Raw genomic sequence first — 19893 nt, 5'->3', positions numbered from 1 at the left:
GTTTGCTTGTTATTTGCTCAGACACAGGGAGAGCAGACCTCTTTATCTCAATCTCTTCGTTCAAAGACTCAATCATGGACACTCTTACTGACAGTTGTGGCTGCTTCGCATGATGTATTATTGTCTCTACCTTCTTGCCTTTGTGCTGTTGTCTGTGCCCAATAATGTTTGTACCATGTTTTGTGTTGCTACCATGTTTTTGTCATGTTGTGTTGCTACCATGGTGTGTTTTCATGTGTTGCTGCCATGCAATGTTGTTGGCTTAAGGTCTCTCTTTATGTAGTGTTGTGGTGTCTCTCTTGTCGTGATGTGTGTCTTATATTTTTATAAAAATTTTATTTTTAATCCCAGCCCCCGTCCCCACAGGAGGCCTTTTTTACCTTTTGGCAGGCAGTCATTGTAAACAAGAATTTGTTCTTAACTGACTTGTCTAGTTAAATAAAGGTTGAATAAAAAATGTAAAAAACAACGAGACGACGGAGAGATGCTGGCTGGGATGAGAACAGATGCATAAACAGAAACCAGGACGATGTGTGACTGTTTGTGTGTGTATCCTATCATTATCACTGATTACTGGAGATAATTACTACCCAAGAGAACCTGCTGAGAATGTTCTGTGAAGAACACTGTATTCAGGGGAGCTCATCGTCAACCACCAGAGGCCAGCAGAGAGCTAATTGAAACAGTCACAGACATTGAATCAGCCAGCAGCCCTAAATATGTCCACATGAATTACACTAACTTTAGTAAGCAAAAGGGAGGGGATGACAAATGAAAAAGTGGACGAGAGAAACAAAGGTTTGTCTCTCCCGCCTGTCAATCACAGACCCCGGCTCGTCCAATGTGCTTGCCTTGCGTGAGATTCCTTTAGCCTTCCCTGTGGCTCAGTTGGTAGAGCATGGTGTTTGCAACACCAGGGTTGTGGGTTTGTTTCCCACGGTGGGCCAGTACGAAAAATGCATGAAATGAAATGTATGCATTCACTACTGTAAGTCGCTCTGGATAAGAGTGTCTGCTAAATGACTAAAATGTAAATGTAAAATGTTCAGACTGCATAATGTCTGTGCCTTGACCTAGGTTGGGCAAAACTAAACATGGTGGTGTTTGCCTTAGCAATCTCACTAGAATAAAGACCTCCTCCATTCCTGCCATTATTGAAAGAGATTGTCATGTCTCAAAATAGGGCTACTTAATGTTAGATCCCTCACTTCAAAGGCAGTTATAGTCAATGAACTAATCACTGATCATAATCTTGATGTGATTGGTCTGACTGAAACATGGCTTAAGCCTGATGAATTTAATGTGTTAAATGGTTACACTGGTGACCATATCCCCCCCGCATCCCGTGGAGGTGTTGATAGCAAATTTCAATTTACAAAAAAACAATGTTTTCGTCTTTTGAGCTTCTAGTCATGAAATCTATGCAGCCTACACAATCACTTTTTATAGCTACTGTTTACAGGCCTCCTGGGCCATATACAGCGTTCCTCACTGAGTTCCCTGAATTCCTATTGGACCTTGTAGTCATAGCAGATAATATTCTAATTTTTGGTGACTTTAACATTCACATGGAAAAGTCCACAGACCCACTCCAAAAGGCTTTCGGAGCCATCATCGACTCAGTGGGTTTTGTCCAACGTCTCTGGACCTACTCACTGCCACAGTCATACTCTGGAACTAGTTTTGTCCCATGGAATAAATGTTGGATCTTAATGTTTTTCCTCATAATCCTGGACTATCGGACCACCATTTTATTACGTTTGCAATCGCAACAAATAATCTGCTCAGACCCCAACCAAGGAGCATCAAAAGTCGTGCTATAAATTCTCAGACAACCCAAAGATTCCTTGATGCCCTTCCAGACTCCCTCTGCCTAACCAAGAATGTCAGAGTACAAAAATCAGTAACCACCTAACTGAGGAACTCAATTTAACCTTGCGCAATACCCTAAATGCAGTTGCACCCCTGAAAACTAAAAACATTTGTCATAAGTAACCAGCTCCCTGGTATACAGAAAATACCCGAGCTCTGAAGCAAGCATCCAGAAAATTGGAATGGAAATGGCGCCACACCAAACTGGAAGTCTTCCGACTAGCTTGGAAAGACAGTACCGTGCAGTGTCGAAGAGCCCTCACTGCTGCTCGATCATCCTATTTTTCCAACTTAATTGAGGAAAATAAGAACAATCCAAAATTTATTTTTGATACTGTCGCAAAGCTAACTAAAAAGCAGCATTCCCCAAGAGAGGATGGCTTTCACTTCAGCAGTAATAAATTCATGAACTTCTTTGAGGAAAAGATCATTATCATTAGAAAGCAAATTACGGACTCCTCTTTAAATCTGCGTATTCCTCCAAAGCTCAGTTGTCCTGAGTCTGCACAACTCTGCCAGGACCTAGGATCAAGGGAGACACTCAAATGTTTTAGTACTATATCTCTTGACACAATGATGAAAATAATCATGGCCTCTAAACCTTCAAGCTGCATGGACCCTATTCCAACTAAACTACTGAAAGAGCTGCTTCCTGTGCTTGGCCCTCCTATGTTGAATATAATAAACGGCTCTCTATCCACCGGATGTGTACCAAATTCACTAAAAGTGGCAGTAATAAAGCCTCTCTTGAAAAAGCCAAACCTTGACCCAGAAAATATAAAAAACTATCGGCCTATATCGAATCTCCCATTCCTCTCAAAAATGTTAGAAAAAGCTGTTGCGCAGCAACTCACTGCCTTCCTGAAAACAAACAATGTATACGAAATGCTTCAGTCTGGTTTTAGACCCCATCATAGCACTGAGACTGCACTTGTGAAGGTGGTAAATTACCTTTTAATGGCGTCAGACCGAGGCTCTGCATCTGTCCTCGTGCTCCTAGACCTTAGTGTTGCTTTTGATACCATCGATCACCACATTCTTTTGGAGAGATTGGAAGCCCAAATTGGTCTACACGGACAGGTTTTGGCCTGGTTTAGATCTTATCTGTCGGAAAGATATCAGTTTGTCTCTGTGAATGGTTTGTCCTCTGACAAATCAACTGTAAATTTCGGTGTTCCTCAAGGTTCCCTTTTAGGACCACTATTGTTTTCACTATATATTTTCCCTCTTGGGGATGTCATTCGAAAACATAATGTTAACTTGCACTGCTATGCGGATGACACACAGCTGTACATTTCAATGAAACATGGTGAAGCCCCAAAATTGCCCTCGCTGGAAGCCTGTGTTTCAGACATAAGGAAGTGGATGGCTGCAAACTTTCGACTTTTAAACTCGGACAAAACAGAGATGCTTGTTCTACGTCCCAAGAAACAAAGAGATCTTCTGTTGAATCTGACAATTAATCTTGATGATTGTACAGTCGTCTCAAATAAAACTGAAGGACCTCGGCGTTACTCTGGACCCTGATCTCTCTTTTGACGAACATATCAAGACTGTTTCAAGGACAGCTTTTTTCCATTTACGTAACATTGCAAAAATCTGAAATTTTATGCCCAAAACTTATGCAGAAAAATTAATCCCTGCTTTTGTTACTTCTAGGTTAGACTACTGCAATGCTCTACTTTCCGGCGACCCTGATAAAGCACTAAACAAACTTCAGTTAGTGCTAAATGCGGCTGCTAGAATCCTGACTAGAACCAAAACATTTGATCATATTACTCCAGTGCTAGCCTCTCTACACTGGCTTCCTCTTAAGGCAAGGGCTGATTTCAAGGTTTCACTGCTAACCTACAAAGCATTACATGGGCTCCTACCTATCTTTACAATTTGGTCCTGCAGTAGATACCTACACATACGCTGCGGTCACAAGATGCAGGCCTCCTAATTGTCCCTAGAATTTCTAAGCAAGGCAGGGCTTTCTCCTATAGAGCTCCATTTTATGGAATGGTCTACCTACCCATGTGAGAGACGCAGACTTGGTCTCAACCTTTAAGTCTTTATTGAAGACTCATCTCTTCAGTAGGTCCTATGATTGAATGTAGTCTGGCCCAGGAGTGTGTAGGTGAACGGATGGCACTGGAGTAACGAACCGCCCTTGCTGTCTCTGCCTGGCCTGTTCCCTTTTCTCCACTGGGATCTCTGCCTCTAACCCTATTACAAGGGCTGAGTCACTGGCTTACTGGTGCTCTTCCATGCCGTCCCTAGGAGGGGTGCGTCACTTGAGTGGGTTGAGTCACTGACGTGGTCTTCCTGTCTGGGTTGGCGCCCCCCCTTGGGTTGTGCCGTGGCGGAGATCTTTGTGGGCTATACTCGGCCTTGTCTCAGGATGGTAAGTTGGTGGTTGAAGATATCCCTCTAGTGGTGTGGGGGCTGTGCTTTGGCAAAGTGGGTGAGGTTATATCCTGCCTGTTTGGCCCTGTCCAGGGGTATCATCGGATGGGGCCACAGTGTCTCCTGACCCCTCCTGTCTCAGCCTCCAGTATTTATGCTGCAGTAGTTTATGTGTTGGGGGCCTAGGGTCAGTCTGTTATATCTGGAGTATTTATCCTGTCTTATCCAGTGTCCTGTGTGAATTTAAGTATGCTCTCTTTCTTTCTTTCTTTTTTTCTTTCTCTCGGAGGACCTGAGCCCTAGGACCATGCCTCAGGATACCTGGCATGATGACTCCTTGTTGTCCCCAGTCCACCTGGCCGTGCTGCTGCTCCAGTTTCAACTGTTCTGCCTGCGGCTATGGAACCCTGACCTATTCACTGTGATTACTATTATTTGACCATGCTGGTCATTTATGAACATTTCAACATATGGCCATGTTCTGTTAAAATCTCCACCCGGCACAGCCAGAAGAGGCACGGCCACCCCTCGTAGCCTGGTTCCTCTCTAGGTTTCTTCCTAGGTTTTGGCCTTTCTAGGGAGTTTTTCCTAGCCACTGTGCTTCTACACCTGCATTGCTTGCTGTTTGGGGTTTTAGGCTGGGTTTCTGTACTGCACTTTGATTTATCAGCTGATGTAAGAAGGGCTATATAAATACATTTGATTTGATTTGATAATCAATGCCTATCGCTATGATAATTAAACAATCCTTACCCCCCGTTCTCCCCGTTTCTCTACGCTTTCTTAAGAGGCTTGTTTTACCCCAGAAATGGGAATCATTGCTGTCTGGACTGCAGGGGGGTTTAATGGCCCTCTGCAATGTATTGATCGTCAACTCTGGGAAGAGAAAAATAACTGAATTAACGGGGCCGGTGACAGAATGTGGACGGGGATACATTGCAAAATCTCACTGTCTACATCCCAAATGGCCCTATGGGCCCTGGTAAAAAGTACTACACTATATAGGGAATAGGGTGCCATTTGGGATGCACACACTGAATTACTCCATAGGGCCTGTAATAGATTGGAGCTAAATAAAGTACTGACCTGACTATATACAAACAGTACAATGTTATTACACTGTGTTTCCTGATTAAGATTTCATTATAGATTGTGACCAGCGTGCCTTTTACTGTCAGCCTGTGAGCTGTCAGCTCTGTTTTGATTAATTGGTTCTAATAGATTAATGAATGTGTGATTAATGAACAGGTCCCTCTCCACTTCTGTGGTGTGTGTGTGTGTGTGTGTGTGCATCTGTGTGTTTGCATGCTCGCATGTGTGCGTGTGTACGTGCATGTGTGTGTGTGTTAAACTCTGATGCTGCTGATGCTCCTCTCTCCTAGGCCTGTCCCTGTCACCGCCATTCATCGTCAATGTTTGCATCACAGTTATAGCCCTCGCGCCTTCCAGGCTCTAGCATATCGGGACAGCTCATAAAGAGAGAGAGAGACGGAGAGAGTGTGTGTGTCTGTGAGTGTGTGTGAGTGAGTGTGTGTGTGTGTGTGTGTGTGTGTGTGTGTGTGTGTGTGTGTGTGTGTGTGTGTGTGTGTGTGTGTGTGTGTGTGTGTGTGTGTGTGTATAGGAGGGGTGAAGGTGGTTGTATTTTAGGCTGTATTTTGTTTTCAACATCAACATATCTCACATTCTCAGGAGAGCCAGGAAGGTTCAGTTATAGTGATGTCATTATGTGTGATGTAAGTGTAATGCACTCAGATTGATTTAACGTGTGCTGGGTTGCCGTGGCGAAGGCAGCTTCGTTTCTCAGTCAGTCCTGGATGTACACAGGAAAGAAGGAACCTGGGCTGACATCACCATGACGATGGGAGAAGCCATCATGTGATTAACGATGCCAAGGCAGGGCTGGGAGAGAGAGGCACTGGCTGATTCACTGGCTTAAAGGACAAGGACAACCACAGACAGGAACAACCTCCAACCCAACCCATGAGGAAGAATCTATTTCCGCATCCTATTACACCTTGCACGCACGTTAACGACCACCCATGCCTCATAAACAAACAACCAGATTCTATTGTGTGTTGATTGTGATTCCTTGGTGTCGTAAAAACATAATCCTCCTATCCCAACAAGATGTTTCATCTCCTCCAAGCAGGGGTTGCTTTGAGAACATTCCTGTCCTTCACTACATTTCTCTCTGCTCCTGTTCCGTTTTCTCTCTCTCTCTGCTCTCCCTGCTAAAGTGGGTGGCCAAACATCTGTCTTCGCCCCACCTCCATCCATTCCCAGCACAACTGAACAGTTTCCCGAAGGGACATGGCTTATTCCATTCACTGAGCAAAAGACTCATATCTCCAGAGGCATTTTCCCACCGTGAGGATTCGCCCAAAACCTCCACACAGAGCCCCACTGGAGCACGTGGGTTTGGACCCTAAGGGCCCTGGTCAATAGTAGTGAACTATATACAGTTGAAGTCGGAAGTTTACATACACCTAAGCCAAATACATTTAAACTCAGTTTTTTACAATTCCTGACATTTAATCCTAGTAGAAATTCTGTCTTAGGTCAGTTAGGATCACCACTTTATTTTAAGAATGTGAAATGTCAGAATAATAGTAGAGAGAATTATTTATTTCAGCTTTCATTTCTTTCATCACATTCCCACTGGGTCAGATGTTTACATACACTTAATTAGTATTTGGTAGCATTGCCTTTAAATTGTTTAACTTGGGTCAAACGTTTCCGGTAGCCTTCCACAAGCTTCCCACAATAAGTTGGGTGAATTTTGGCCCATTCCTCCTGACAGAGCTGGTGTAACTGAGTCAGGTTTGTATGCCTCGTTGCTCACACACACTTTTTCAGTTCTACCCACAAATGTACTATGGGAGGTCAGGGCTTTGTGATGGCCTCTCCAATACCTTGACTTTGTTATCCTTAAGCCATTTTGCTACAACTTTGGAAGTATGCTTGGGGTCATTGTCCATTTGGAAGACCCATTTGCGACCAAGCTTTAACTTCCTGACTGATGTCTTGAGATGTTGCTTCAACATATCCACATAATTGTCCTTCCTCAGGATGCCATCTATTTTGTGAAGTGCACCAGTCCCTCCTGCAGCAAAGCACCCCAACAACATGATGCTGCCACCCCGTTCTTCATGGTTGAGATGGTGCTCTTCGGCTTGCAAGCCTCCCCCTTTTTCCTCCAAACATAAGGATGGTCATTATGGCCAAACCACTCTATTTTTGTTTCATCAGACCAGAGGACATTTCTCCAAACAGTAAGATATTTTTCCCCATGTGTAGTTGCAAACCTTAGTCTGGCTTTCTTATGGCGGTTTTGGAGCAGTGGCTTCTTTCTTGCTGAGCAGCCTTTCAGGTTATGTCGATATAGGACTCGTTTTACTGTGGATATAGATACTTTTGTACCTGTTTCCTCCAGCATCTTCACAAGGTCCTTTGCTGTTGTTCTGGGATTGAGTCGCACTTTCGCACCAAAGTACGTTCATCTCTAGGAGACAGAACACGTCTCCTTCCTGAGCGGTATGACGGCTGCGTGGTCCCATGGTGTTTATATTTGCGTACTATTGTTCGTAGAGATGAACGTGGTACCTTCAGGCGTCTAGAAATTGCTCCCAAGGATGAACCAGACTTGTGGAAGTCTAAAAAAAAAATTCTGAGGTCTTGGCTGATTTCTTTTGATTTTACCATGATGTCAAGCAAAGAGGCACTGAGTTTGAAGGTAGGCCTTGAAATACATCCACAGGTACACCTCCAATTGACTTAAATTATGTAAATTTGCCTATCAGAAGCTTCTAAAGCCATGACATCATTATCTGGAATTTTACAAGCTGTTTAAAGGCACAATCAACTTAGTGTATGTAAACTTCTGACCCACTAGAATTGTGATACAGTGAATTATAAGTGAAATAACATGTCTGTAAACAATTGTTGGAACATTTACTTGTGTCATGCACAAAGTAGATGTCCTAACCGACTTGCCAAAAATGTAGTTTGTTAACAAGAAATTTGTGGAGTGGTTGAAAAACGAGTTTTACTGACTCGTAAACTTCCGACTTCTACTGTATATGTATATGTAATGGGAATAGGGTTCCATTTAGAATGCAAAAGGCAGCCAAGCCAATCAGAGCACTCACAATGCAGGAGCTTAGGATAAAATGGGCCTGAGATCCTTCAGCCTATCACCACAGATTATTCTGCGACATTTAGAAAAGGTCATATAATTAAGCACACAAATGATAAGAGTTATAGGGGATGGCACGCCTTGATGAATTGCAATCTCTGGTTGAACACAAGTTAATGATGGTGCTTAATGGTAGATGACGGCACAGTGGCTGTGAAATTAGACTAGAGGATGACTTACTAAGACTGTGATATGTGATTGTCTTACCTATAGCTACCTTTATGCACTAACTGTAAGTCGCTATAAATGAGAGCTTCTGCTAAATGACTAAAATGAAATGTAAATGTAATCATGAGGGGTGTTGGGGGGGGGGGCAGATTTTGTCACATTTTCCACCTCTCAGATACCTAATACCTCAACCAATTAAACCTGAAATTAGGCTGGATTTTCAATGCTGAAACTCCTGAAACCTACACCATCCATACAAACGTGAGGACTGTGACCACAAGGAGCGAGGACGATAAGGATGGAAGTCTGAGTTTGTGAGTTGAATTGTGAGATTTCGATGTTGTGATTCCACACTCAAAGTCACGTTTCTAGGATTGATTCCATCCATTCTGCTCGACACCCTCTCGGCTGTCCCTTTAACAATCAGACTGTGCAGCTCCCTAGCGTGTAGGGGGAGAGATCGCGTGTCCGCTACCCAATGACAGTGCAGGATGCTGAGACCGGTGTGAATGGAGGCTGGAAGACGCTGCTGTCTCTGGATGGTGATGGAGAGGAACTAATGGTAGAAAAAGGTACATTTATATTTTGATTAATTCAAGATCAACGCAAATACGTATGATAGAGAACGGCACCGAATCACCTCATGTAGAAATAGTGAAGTGTTTTCGATATTATGGGGTTGACCGTTCTCTTTCGATTAGACGGATTGAGGGAATGCATCTGTGCGTAAAATATCACTCCCAATTCATTCGTTGGATTGCATAGTAGATGAATGCATGGGAAAAACATACTGTAGACTAATTTATAGAAGTCAATATGTGTTTGTATCTTGTATATTTCAGTCATTCGATTCGGTTGAAAATCGAATTGGTTTTTGAGTTCATTTAGAGTGGAATTGGTATCAAGGAAAGGTGGAACGAATTACATATCTCTATTTAATTTTCAATATAAAAGATTTCTAGGGCTTTAAAGTCGTATTTCATCCTAAAAGCGCCTAATCCTCTGGAATGTATGTGATGTTATCTATAGTGGCTAGCTGTCATAGATTCTCACATTGCATTGGAGAAGAATGATGTATTGCCATGAAACACGAGACATCAAGGGCACTAACAATTCGACATAAGAAACGTCTGTAATGCCTCAGGCTTACATTATGTCATATATTTCCTTATTAGGGGAATTCAAGAGGAACATTTTGGGAGATGCTGTCATTATGAATAAGAAATATTAAGCAATATCGACACCATGATCATATTTATAAATAATTGAGGCTATTCGGCTACTAAACATTAGCGTGTTATGTTCCAATAATTTCAATAATCGATTGAGAAGAACCCGAAGAACCCTCTCAGCTACATGTGTCCCCCTCAAACGAACGAAACCCCCTTCAGAAATTGACGTTTCATTTTGGCTAACTGACAGAGGCGACAGCCACTAGGAAACGCGTGTTTGTACTATCTGATCCTCTCAACCAATCATGAAAGGCAAGGGGAGGGATTTTAATTGTGGGGTGTCTTGTCAGCAGCAGGGCTGGAAGATGGTCATTCAGTCTTTTCTACTTAGTAAGTGGACCATATGCATCATTTCGCCCCGCGTTATTATGGTCAAGCGACAACCTGCTGCACTGACTCATTGGAACGATTGATCTCCAAACATGTCCCTGCCTCCGCTCAGATAGGATTTCCTTCATGACCGTTCTGCACACTAGCCAATGCAGCTGACCTTTTGCCGCAAGAGTTGTGCCGATGTGGAGCGAATTCGAAATTATGTTCAGGTGTGCGTGCACACGTTTGTTTTCGCACTCTGGCCCATGACACTGTATTGATGTATGAAAGATTGACCATTTGTGACTGCAGCGATGATGCCACATTGATGTGTATAATTATTGATTTATAATGACATTTAGAGAGACACTGCTATGATATTATGTGGATTTCGATTCCAATCAAGATGGCAAAGATAAAGGACACTGTAGGCCTAATAAAGGGTTTCTAAGGGATGGACTTAAAGGTTGCATGTGGGTGATCAAAGGGAAATGACATGGACTTATGGAAATGCAGCCAGCACCAGAACCTAAAGCACTATTAATCGGCACAGAAAGTCATGCTTTCAGAGCACCTGTAAGGCCTATCTGCGCGAGAATGTCCATGCCGCTAGGCCTATCTAATAGTTATGTTGCCCCTCCCAGTCACAGCTGCTTGCGCTTATCTGCCCCATATTTAGGCCTCCCACATGCATTTACTAGTCTAACAATATTATCCTCATTGGGCAGGTTGATTGAAGCCAAAAAAGGTGTAAAGATACAAATACCAGTAGGCTAGTGGTGCGCGGATCAGCTGGTTTTTTTCACCAACAGCTGCCCGCAATTCGCAAGTAACACATCTGTACCGCCCAACTATACACTTATCATATAGGTCTACAAAACATTAGGAACACCTGCTCTTTCCATGACATAGACTGACCAGGTGAATTCAGGGGAAAGCTATGATCCCTTATTGATGTCACTTGTTAACTGTTCCAAATGTCCGAACTGAATTTGGTAAAAGGGCTTTTATGTACTCTGCGCCATCGTCTTGGAATGCCTTACAAAATACTTTTAAACTGGAAGAACTTGTCCCGATTGGTATTTTTAAATCACTGATGAATGATCTGGAGACTGATTCCCTGACATGTCAATGTTTTTAATTTGCTGTTTTTGATTTTGTTATATTCTTTGTTAATTCTATGGTTTTTACTAGATTAATTGTAGTTTTTCATGTTGTTTGTCTGTAATTTTTGTAATGACTTGGCGCTGCCTATCTTGGCCAGGACGCTCTTGAAAAATAGATTTTAAATCTCAATGAGCCCTTCCTGGTTAAATAAAGGTTAAAAAAAATAAAAAAAATCCACTTCAAGCATTGTAGATGAAGGGGAGGAGACAGGTTAAAGAAGGATTATCGAGACTATTGAAATATGGATTTTGTGGGGTGGTGGGAAAAAGTTTTTGTCCCCGCTGAAGACATCTATATCGGTCCGCTCATAGAGCACTATTAAAGGCCCAGTGCACTACTTTTGTGAAAAAAATATATTTTTTAAGAATTTAAAAAAAATTCAGATTTTTCAGTGGATGGTGCAGCACCCTCAGCACCCATACTTCCCGTGGCTATTCATATTTTATGTGGTTGAAATACTATCAGACGGTATCTAAGTGCGCAGTCGCATTCTCTCAAGATGCTGAAAGAAAGAAATCATATTTCTCCACTCTTGTTCCCGAGTATCATATTACTGCAAGAAATGCTTATTTTTGCAAGAGTTAATGCTTAGGCTATGTGAGAGGGTATAGACCTCGAGTCAGTGTCCAGATTTCAGTTTCCATTCAAACCATCTGAACAGTAGGCTACAGTTCTCTTAACGTGCCATAGGCCTATTTGAGGCCCCCATCCTGTGACTGTCGAATTTGTATAGCGCTTCACAATCATCACACATAACATATAATCCTCTTTTACCACTTCACCAACTCTTTCCCAAAACATTACTTTTCTGGCCCTCCCTTCTCTTTTATTTTCAACTCTCAATTTCGCAGATTTTCTCTTATTGAATTTAACTCCAACATTGTCTTTTTTGCCTCCATGGATCAACGTTAACTTTTTCTGCCCATTCCAAAAAAAAAATTAAGATTGGCCTGTAGGTTGTTTGACGGAGTACCGTTAGGCCCTGAAGTTTAGGCTCGCGCCCTAACGCCAGATAGCCTAAAATAAAAACCTCAATGTAGCCTATAGATATAAATTACACAAGAATGATACATTTCTGGATCTTTTAAGGTATTGTTATGAAACAGGCAGGGAGCAGGTCTCGAACCCTCAACCTTCTAGCCCGAAGTCCAGCGTGCTATTGACTGTGCCGCAAAAGCATGCTCGTGCGGCAGAGTCGATATCCTCGCTTATAAAACCAGGGTGTTATGTCTTTATTCAACCGACCCGCCCTTCATCCACAAAATGTATATAAGCGCGGGGATGGCGGTTACTACGGTAGGCTACTATGCAATGTGTTGATTGAGTCTTACTTCAGCACCATGGACAGCACCGCAATTGATGGATTCAGCACTATTTATTTGTTTTATTTTACCTTTATTTAACTAGGCACGTCAGTTAAGAACAAATTATTATTTTCAATGACGGCCTAGGAACAGTGGGTTAACTGCCTTGTTCAGGGGCAGAACGACAGATTTGTACCTTGTCAGGGCGATTCAGCACCACAGCCCTGGACAGCAATACATGAGAGAGGATGTATGCACCAAGGGGCAGACCAGCCATCCAGCATTTCTTGAAAATGCCAGATGGGCTGGTCCATTTTTTTGCCAGGTGGGCGGGTCTAACTTTTTTGTTGTTTCGCAAAATGATAATTATCTTGCTAATAATGGGGGCCTCGAGGGAAAAAAAATGGGCCAGTGTGTTAGAAATGCCAGGGCCAATTTATGGTCCCAGTCCATCACTGTGTTGGTGTGGCTTCACAGACAGAAAGCCTAGACTCTTAGAATTTGGGGTGACTCGAGGAACCCTGGAGATTCTCAAGGAACCATTGCAGTCAATGGGTTGATTTTTGCACCATTGGTTAGTCGAGGGGTTCTTGGAGGAACCTTTCATGTTGTCAATGTTTCCTGGAGGAACATTTTTACTGGCACATGCAAAACACTGACTATAAATCTATATATACTGCTGAAAAAAATAAAGGGAACACTTAAACAACACATCCTAGATCTGAATGAAAGAAATAATCTTATTAAATACTTTTATCTTTACATAGTTGAATGTGCTGACAACAAAATCACACAAAAATAATCAATGGAAATCCAATTTATCAACCCATGGAGGTCTGGATTTGGAGTCACACTCAAAATTAAAGTGGAAAACCACACTACAGGCTGATCCAACTTTGATGGAATGTCCTTAAAACAAGTCAAAATGAGGCTCAGTAGTGTGTGTGGCCTCCACGTGCCTGTATGACCTCCCTACAATGCCTGGGCATGCTCCTGATGAGGTGGCGGATGGTCTCCTGAGAGATCTCCTCCCAAAGCATCCGCCAACTCCTGGACAGTCTGTGGTGCAACGTGACGTTGGTGGATGGAGCGAGACATGATGTCCCAGATGTGCTCAATTGGATTCAGGTCTGGGGAACGGGCGGGCCAGTCCATAGCATCAATGCCTTCCTCTTGCAGGAACTGCTGACACACTCCAGCAACATGAGGTCTAGAATTGTCTTGCATTAGGAGGAACCCAGGGCCAACCGCACCAGCATATGGTCTCACAAGGGGTCTGAGGATCTCATCTCGGTACCTAATGGCAGTCAGGCTACCTCTGGCGAGCACATGCAGGGCTGTGCGGCCCCCCAAAGAAATGCCACCCCACACCATGACTGACCCACCGCCAAACCGGTCATGCTGGAGGATATTGCCGGTAGCAGAACGTTCTCCACGGCATCTCCAGACTCTGTCACGTCTGTTACATGCTCAGTGTGAACCTGCTTTCATCTGTGAAGAGCACAGGGCGCCAGTGGCGAATTTGCCAATCTTGGTGTTCTCTAGCAAATGCCAAACGTCCTGCACGGTGTTAGGCTGTAAGCACAACCCCCACCTGTGGACGTCAGGCCTTCATACCACCCTCATGGAGTGTGTTTCTGACCGTTTGAGCAGACACATGCACATTTGTGGCCTGCTGGAGGTCATTTTGCAGGGCTCTGGCAGTGCTTCTCCTGCTCCTCCTTGCACAAAGGCGGAGGTAGCGGTCCTGCTGCTGGGTTGTTGCCCTCCTACGGCCTCCTCCACATCTCCTGATGTACTGGCCTGTCTCCTGGTAGCGCCTCCATGCTCTGGACACTACGCTGACAGACACAGCAAACCTTCTTGCCACAGCTCGCATTGATGTGCCATCCTGGATGAGCTGCACTACCTGAGCCACTTGTGTGGGTTGTAGACTCCATCTCATGCTACCACTAGAGTGAAAGCACCGCCAGCATTCAAAAGTGACCAAAACATCAGCCAGGAAGCATAGGAACTGAGAAGTGGTCTGTGGTCCCCACCTGCAGAACCACTCCTTTATTGGGGGTGTCTTGCTAATTGCCTATAATTTCCACCTGTTGTCTATTCCATTTGCACAACAGCATGTGAAATGTATTGTCAATCAGTGTTGCTTCCTAAGTGGACAGTTTGATTTCACAGAAGTGTGATTGACTTGGAGTTACATTGTGTTGTTTAAGTGTTCCCTTTATTTTTTTGAGCAGTGTATAATATTATTTCGTCATTGGATTTGTTGCGCTGCCAGACTCAGAAGAAAATGGAAATATGTGGCTTTTGGCGATGGCTTTATGGGATAGCTACCAACTTGTAAACAATAACCCATTCCTATTTGAGTACTATTTTAATAGCAATGTTGAATAATATGATTGTAGCCTCCTGTTTTAATTCCGAAAAGTTTATTGTGATGGTAATGACGTTTGTTTATGATGATAATTATTAGGTGTTGGCTTAGGTCACCAGTTAGCTACAATATCTTCAACCTAGCCTACACACTTAAAAATGCTTGGTTGTTTGGATGACCTATCTGGGTTGCAGGCATTGTTTCACTTAGTTGGGTTGTTTTCTTTAAAAAGAGCCAGGTTGGGTGGTTGATGCTGGGTTATTGATGCTGGATTATTAACCCTGTATTCATAACCAAGTGGGAAGGTGGTATTTACCACAAACGACTGGGAAACATCCACTTGAACGCCCCTCCAACTGGTAATCACTAGTGGGAAACTGACCTTTGACATCACCTACTAAGGAAATTACCTAGAAAACAGCATATTCGGCAAGCAATCTATTAATACAGTTTTTTTAACATTATAATTTGTTTGCAAGCATGATAGCTGTACTTTTAGTTGATGGTTGACACAGCTTGTTTTCCATTAGCAAATCGTTGTATACCATCAAGTTCAAAGCATGTGAATGCATCCAACTTGTATTTACTACTTCACAACTGGAAATTGCCACCTTCCCACTTGGCTATAAACACAGCATAAGATATGACTCAGCGGGTCAGATGAGAAGAATGGGGGTGTTGCTTATAGTAAGGGCATGGCATTCACATAATTACTTTTGGCCACCGGTGAGAGTAACCATCATTCCTGTTAATCTTTTCTGTTGTATTGTCATCTCATGTTAAGGTTGAACACTGATATTTTTGTAGCTTCAATGAGGCTTATAGACATGTATGAGTTCTTCAAGAGCCTATGCAAATCCCAATGTTGGATTTGTTACCACTTTATTACTATATATAGAAGTTATTGCGTTTGGATGACTGTCAATGCTCTATATGATATGTAGTCAGCAATGTTAATATTAGATTATGTAATATGCATAAACATTCAAGGAAAATAGACATTTGTATTGTACGAACTTTCAACTTTATATGATAAACAGAAATGACATTTACTCTTACCAGTAGCCAAAAATAACTATCTGAAAGCCGTGCCTCTAATCTTCTGATAGGCTGCTGCTGCAATATTTTATTAAAAAGGTAAAACATTTAACTTTTCCCATCACAAAAAGGTTCCTCTTTGAACCTTTACATAGGCAGCCCAGTATCAGCATATAAACGTCAGTCTGTGACATTTTAGCGAAAATATATGCTTCAAGTCACAGGGGTTCCTCGAGGAACCTTTGTGACCGGAAAAGGTTCCCCCCTGAGTGGCAATTTACCGATTTGCAAAAGGTTCTTCCAGGCTCCTTCACTTCTAAGAGTGTTGGCTTTAGCTCAGCGGGATTGAAAAATCCTGTTGGGCCCAGGAGATCCGGTGTCTAAACTCAGCCGGCCACATGCAGTTCTTGCTTTTCCAACATTTTCACTCCGGACTTCACAAGCACTGCAGCCATTGCCAACCAATTGAAGATAATAATTGCAGAACTTCCTGATACAGTATGTGTGTTGTATAATTCGTTTGAGTTTAATTAGCTACAGTCTCTCAGAGGGACTGGCTACTGAAAAAGCAACTTGTTTGGCCAATGTTACACCCGCTCCACTTCTTTCAGCTAATGTAGGCTGTAACAGTCCTGTCCCATTTTAAAGTTTCTTGTTGCAGCAAACTGAAATTATAGTTATTACTGAACTCCCTGTCTGCTCTCGCCTGTCATTGTATCATTGTAATTGCTTCTGTTGAAGTGTTTTCTCGCAGGTATTTCTTCAGCATTTCTTTCTTGTCCCCAAAATGCTTAGCCTGGTCCCAGATCTGTTTATGCCATCTTGCCAACTCCCATGGTCATTGTAATTGCCAAACACCAGGCTACAAAATGCTTTCCTTACCTCAAATACCCTTAATAGACTGGCGTGTTGTCCATATCACAAAGCTATCTGACTCTGAATGGTGGCAGATTGTTCCTGTAAAGATATTGTCAGGTATTGTGTGAGTTCATAGACAGCCATTCAGCCATGTCACATAGTTGATTCTGAAGGGAGAGGTGGTACAGTGCTATAGGCAAAGTCAGGTCTGGCTGTAGGGCATGCGGATAATGGCTCCAAAAAAGCTAGTGGCCATCTTGTCCCCACCCTCACCCTCACCCTGGCCCTGGCATGGAGACAAGAGTGTGTGGCACCGATGAGCAGACCATCTGTTGTCAGTCACTCATCACTTTCCCTTTTAACTTCCTCTATCCACCCGCACCGGAATTCACAGGAATACATTTTTTTTCTCCCCTTTTGAAAGTTAAGTTAGAGTTATGTAAGAGGACTGCCAAAACCAGGTGCTTTATCTCTGTGAGCCCAGACACCGCAGTCTCTATGGAAACCGTGTCTTCTGAGAAGATGATGCAAGGCTGGCCCGGAAGGAAGGAGGATGAATACAGCCCAGTTATCCCCTAGACACACTGCACCACCACTATCCGTTTAAAAACAGCCGTTCATCTTTAGGTTTCTTTCAACAGAACCCTCCTGTACTATCCCCGTACTATCCTGTACCATCCAGTACCATCCTGTACCCTCTTGAGTCCTCCTCTGATAACACTGGGGTTTTATCCCAAAGGGCAGCTATTCCCTATGTAGTGCACTACTTTTAACCAGGGCCAGGTAAAAAAAACCCAGAAAGAAAGTATTCAGACCCCTTGACTTTTTCCACATTTTGTTACGTTACAGCCTCATTCTAAAATGGATTAAATAGTTTTTTTCCTCATGAATCTACACACAATACTCCATAATGACTAAGCAAAAAACGTTTTTATACATTTTTGCAAATGTATTACAAATAAAAAACGGAAATATCACATTCACATAAGTATTCAGACCCTTTAATTCAGTAATTTGAAGCACCTTTGGCAGCGATTACAGCATCGAGTCTTGGGTATGGCGCTACAAGTTTGGCAGACCTGTATTTGGGGAGTTTCTCTCATTCTTTTCTGCAGATCCTCTAAAGCTCTGTTTGGTTGGATGGGGAGCGTTGCTGCACAGCTATTTTCAGGTCTCTCCAGAGATGTTCAATCGGGTTGAAGTCCAGGACATTCAGAGACTTGTCCTGAAGCCACTCCTGCGCTGTCTTGGCTATGTGCTTAGGGTCGTTGTCCTGTTGGAAGGTGAACCTTCTCCCCAGTCTGAGGTCCCGAGCACTCTGGAGCAGGTTTTCATCAAGGATCTCTCTGTACTTTGCTCCATTCATTTCAGCCTCAATCCTGACCCTTCTGCCAGTCCCTGCCACTGAAAAACATCCCCACAGCATGATGCTGCCAACACCATGCTTCATCGTAGGGATGGTGCCAGGTTTCCTCCAGACGTGACGCTTGACATTCAGGCCAGAGAGTTCAATCTTGGTTTCATCTAACCAGAAAATCTTGTTTCTCATGGTCTGAGAGTCTTTAGGTGCCTTTTGGCAAACTCCAAGTGGGCTGTCATGTGCCTTTTACTGAGGAGTGGCTTCCGACTGGCCAATCTACCATAAAGGCCTGATTGGTGGAATGCTGCAGAGATGGTTGTCCTTCTGGAAGCTTCTCCCATCTCCACAGAGGAACTCTAGAGCTCTGTCAGAGTGACCATCGGGTTCTTGGTCACCTTCCTGACCAAGGCCCTTCTCCCCTGATTGCTCGATTTGGCCGGCCGGCCAGCTCTAGGAAGAGTCTTGGTGCATCCAAACTTCTTCCATTTAAGAATGATGGAGGCTACTATGTTCTTGGGGACATTCAATGCTGCAGACATTTTTTGGTACCCTTCCCCAGATCTGTGCCTCGACACAATCCTGTCTCGGAGCTCTACGGACAATTCCTTCGACCTCATGGCTTGGTTTTTGCTCTGACATGTACGGTCAACTGTGGGACCTTATATAGACAGTGCCTTTCCAAATCATGTCCAATCAATTGAATTTACCACAGGTGGACTCCAATCAAGTTGTAGAAACATCTCAAGGATGATCAATGGAAACAGGACGCACCTGAGCTCAATTATCGAGTCTCATAGCAAAGGGTCTGAATACCTATGTAAAATAGGTATTTCTGTTTTTATTTGCTATACATTTGCAAAAATGTCCTTTTTTTTCTCACTTTGTCCTTATGGGGTATTGTGTGTAGATTGCTGAGGATTTTATTTTATTTAATACATTTTAGAATAAGGCTGTAATGTAACAAAATGTGGAAATAGTCAAGGCGTCTGAATACTTTCCGAAGGCAATGTATGTGATGGCCAGAAACGTGAGTGCCATTTTGAAGTCTCTGGTGTTTAGTGACTCCACAGGGAGTTGACTCCTACTGGGCAACACAATCTGGCCATCCTTAGCAGTAGCCTACACAATAAGTATTATACACACACTGCTCTGTGCAGTTTCCTGGATGGGAATTACAATTTATTTGCAATACACATAAATGTAGCTATATTAGCTGTAACATAAGAGGTGGATGCTATATAAGGCACACCTGTATGATGTAGGTCTATAGATGGACAATGAAAATACACTTGTTCTGCCCTTTGATGATAAGGAGTCAATACAACAGCATAAGTTCCATTTGTATATACAGTACATGTTCTGCCTCCCCTTGGGTCATATTCATTAGTGCAAAATGTAGCAAAGCGTTTTGAAAATGAAAATGAGTGTTTCTTATTGGACATGATCAAGGTAGTCCCTCTCTGTTTCAGTCCATTCGCTTCCTTTTAGGGTCTAGTGAATATGACCCTGGTGTCTGGAGTGATAGGAGTGATTACATGTGGCTGAGTGCTCCAGAAGAGGAAATGGAAGCATGCACAGCTGAACTCTGGGAGATGTATTCTTGAACCAATACCCATTCT

At 43.1% G+C, this 19893-nt stretch overlaps 1 protein-coding gene across 1 annotated transcript in view; it reads left to right on the top strand.

Moving 5' to 3' along the window:
* The first annotated feature begins 8933 nt into the window (after positions 1-8933).
* The window catches only part of LOC115147822 (ERC protein 2), an 89967-nt gene continuing 79007 nt past the window's right edge, over positions 8934-19893 (top strand). The window contains exon 1 of the mRNA XM_029690104.1: positions 8934-9198. The gene's annotated coding sequence lies outside the window, so the exon portion shown is untranslated. The remainder of the gene's footprint in view (positions 9199-19893) is intronic.

This window comes from Salmo trutta, chromosome 14 (genome assembly GCF_901001165.1).
Source record: "Salmo trutta chromosome 14, fSalTru1.1, whole genome shotgun sequence".
Taxonomy (NCBI): Eukaryota; Metazoa; Chordata; class Actinopteri; order Salmoniformes; family Salmonidae; genus Salmo; species Salmo trutta.
The sequence above is the reverse complement of the archived record's forward strand: the minus strand, read 5'-3'. Positions and strand labels throughout refer to the sequence as shown.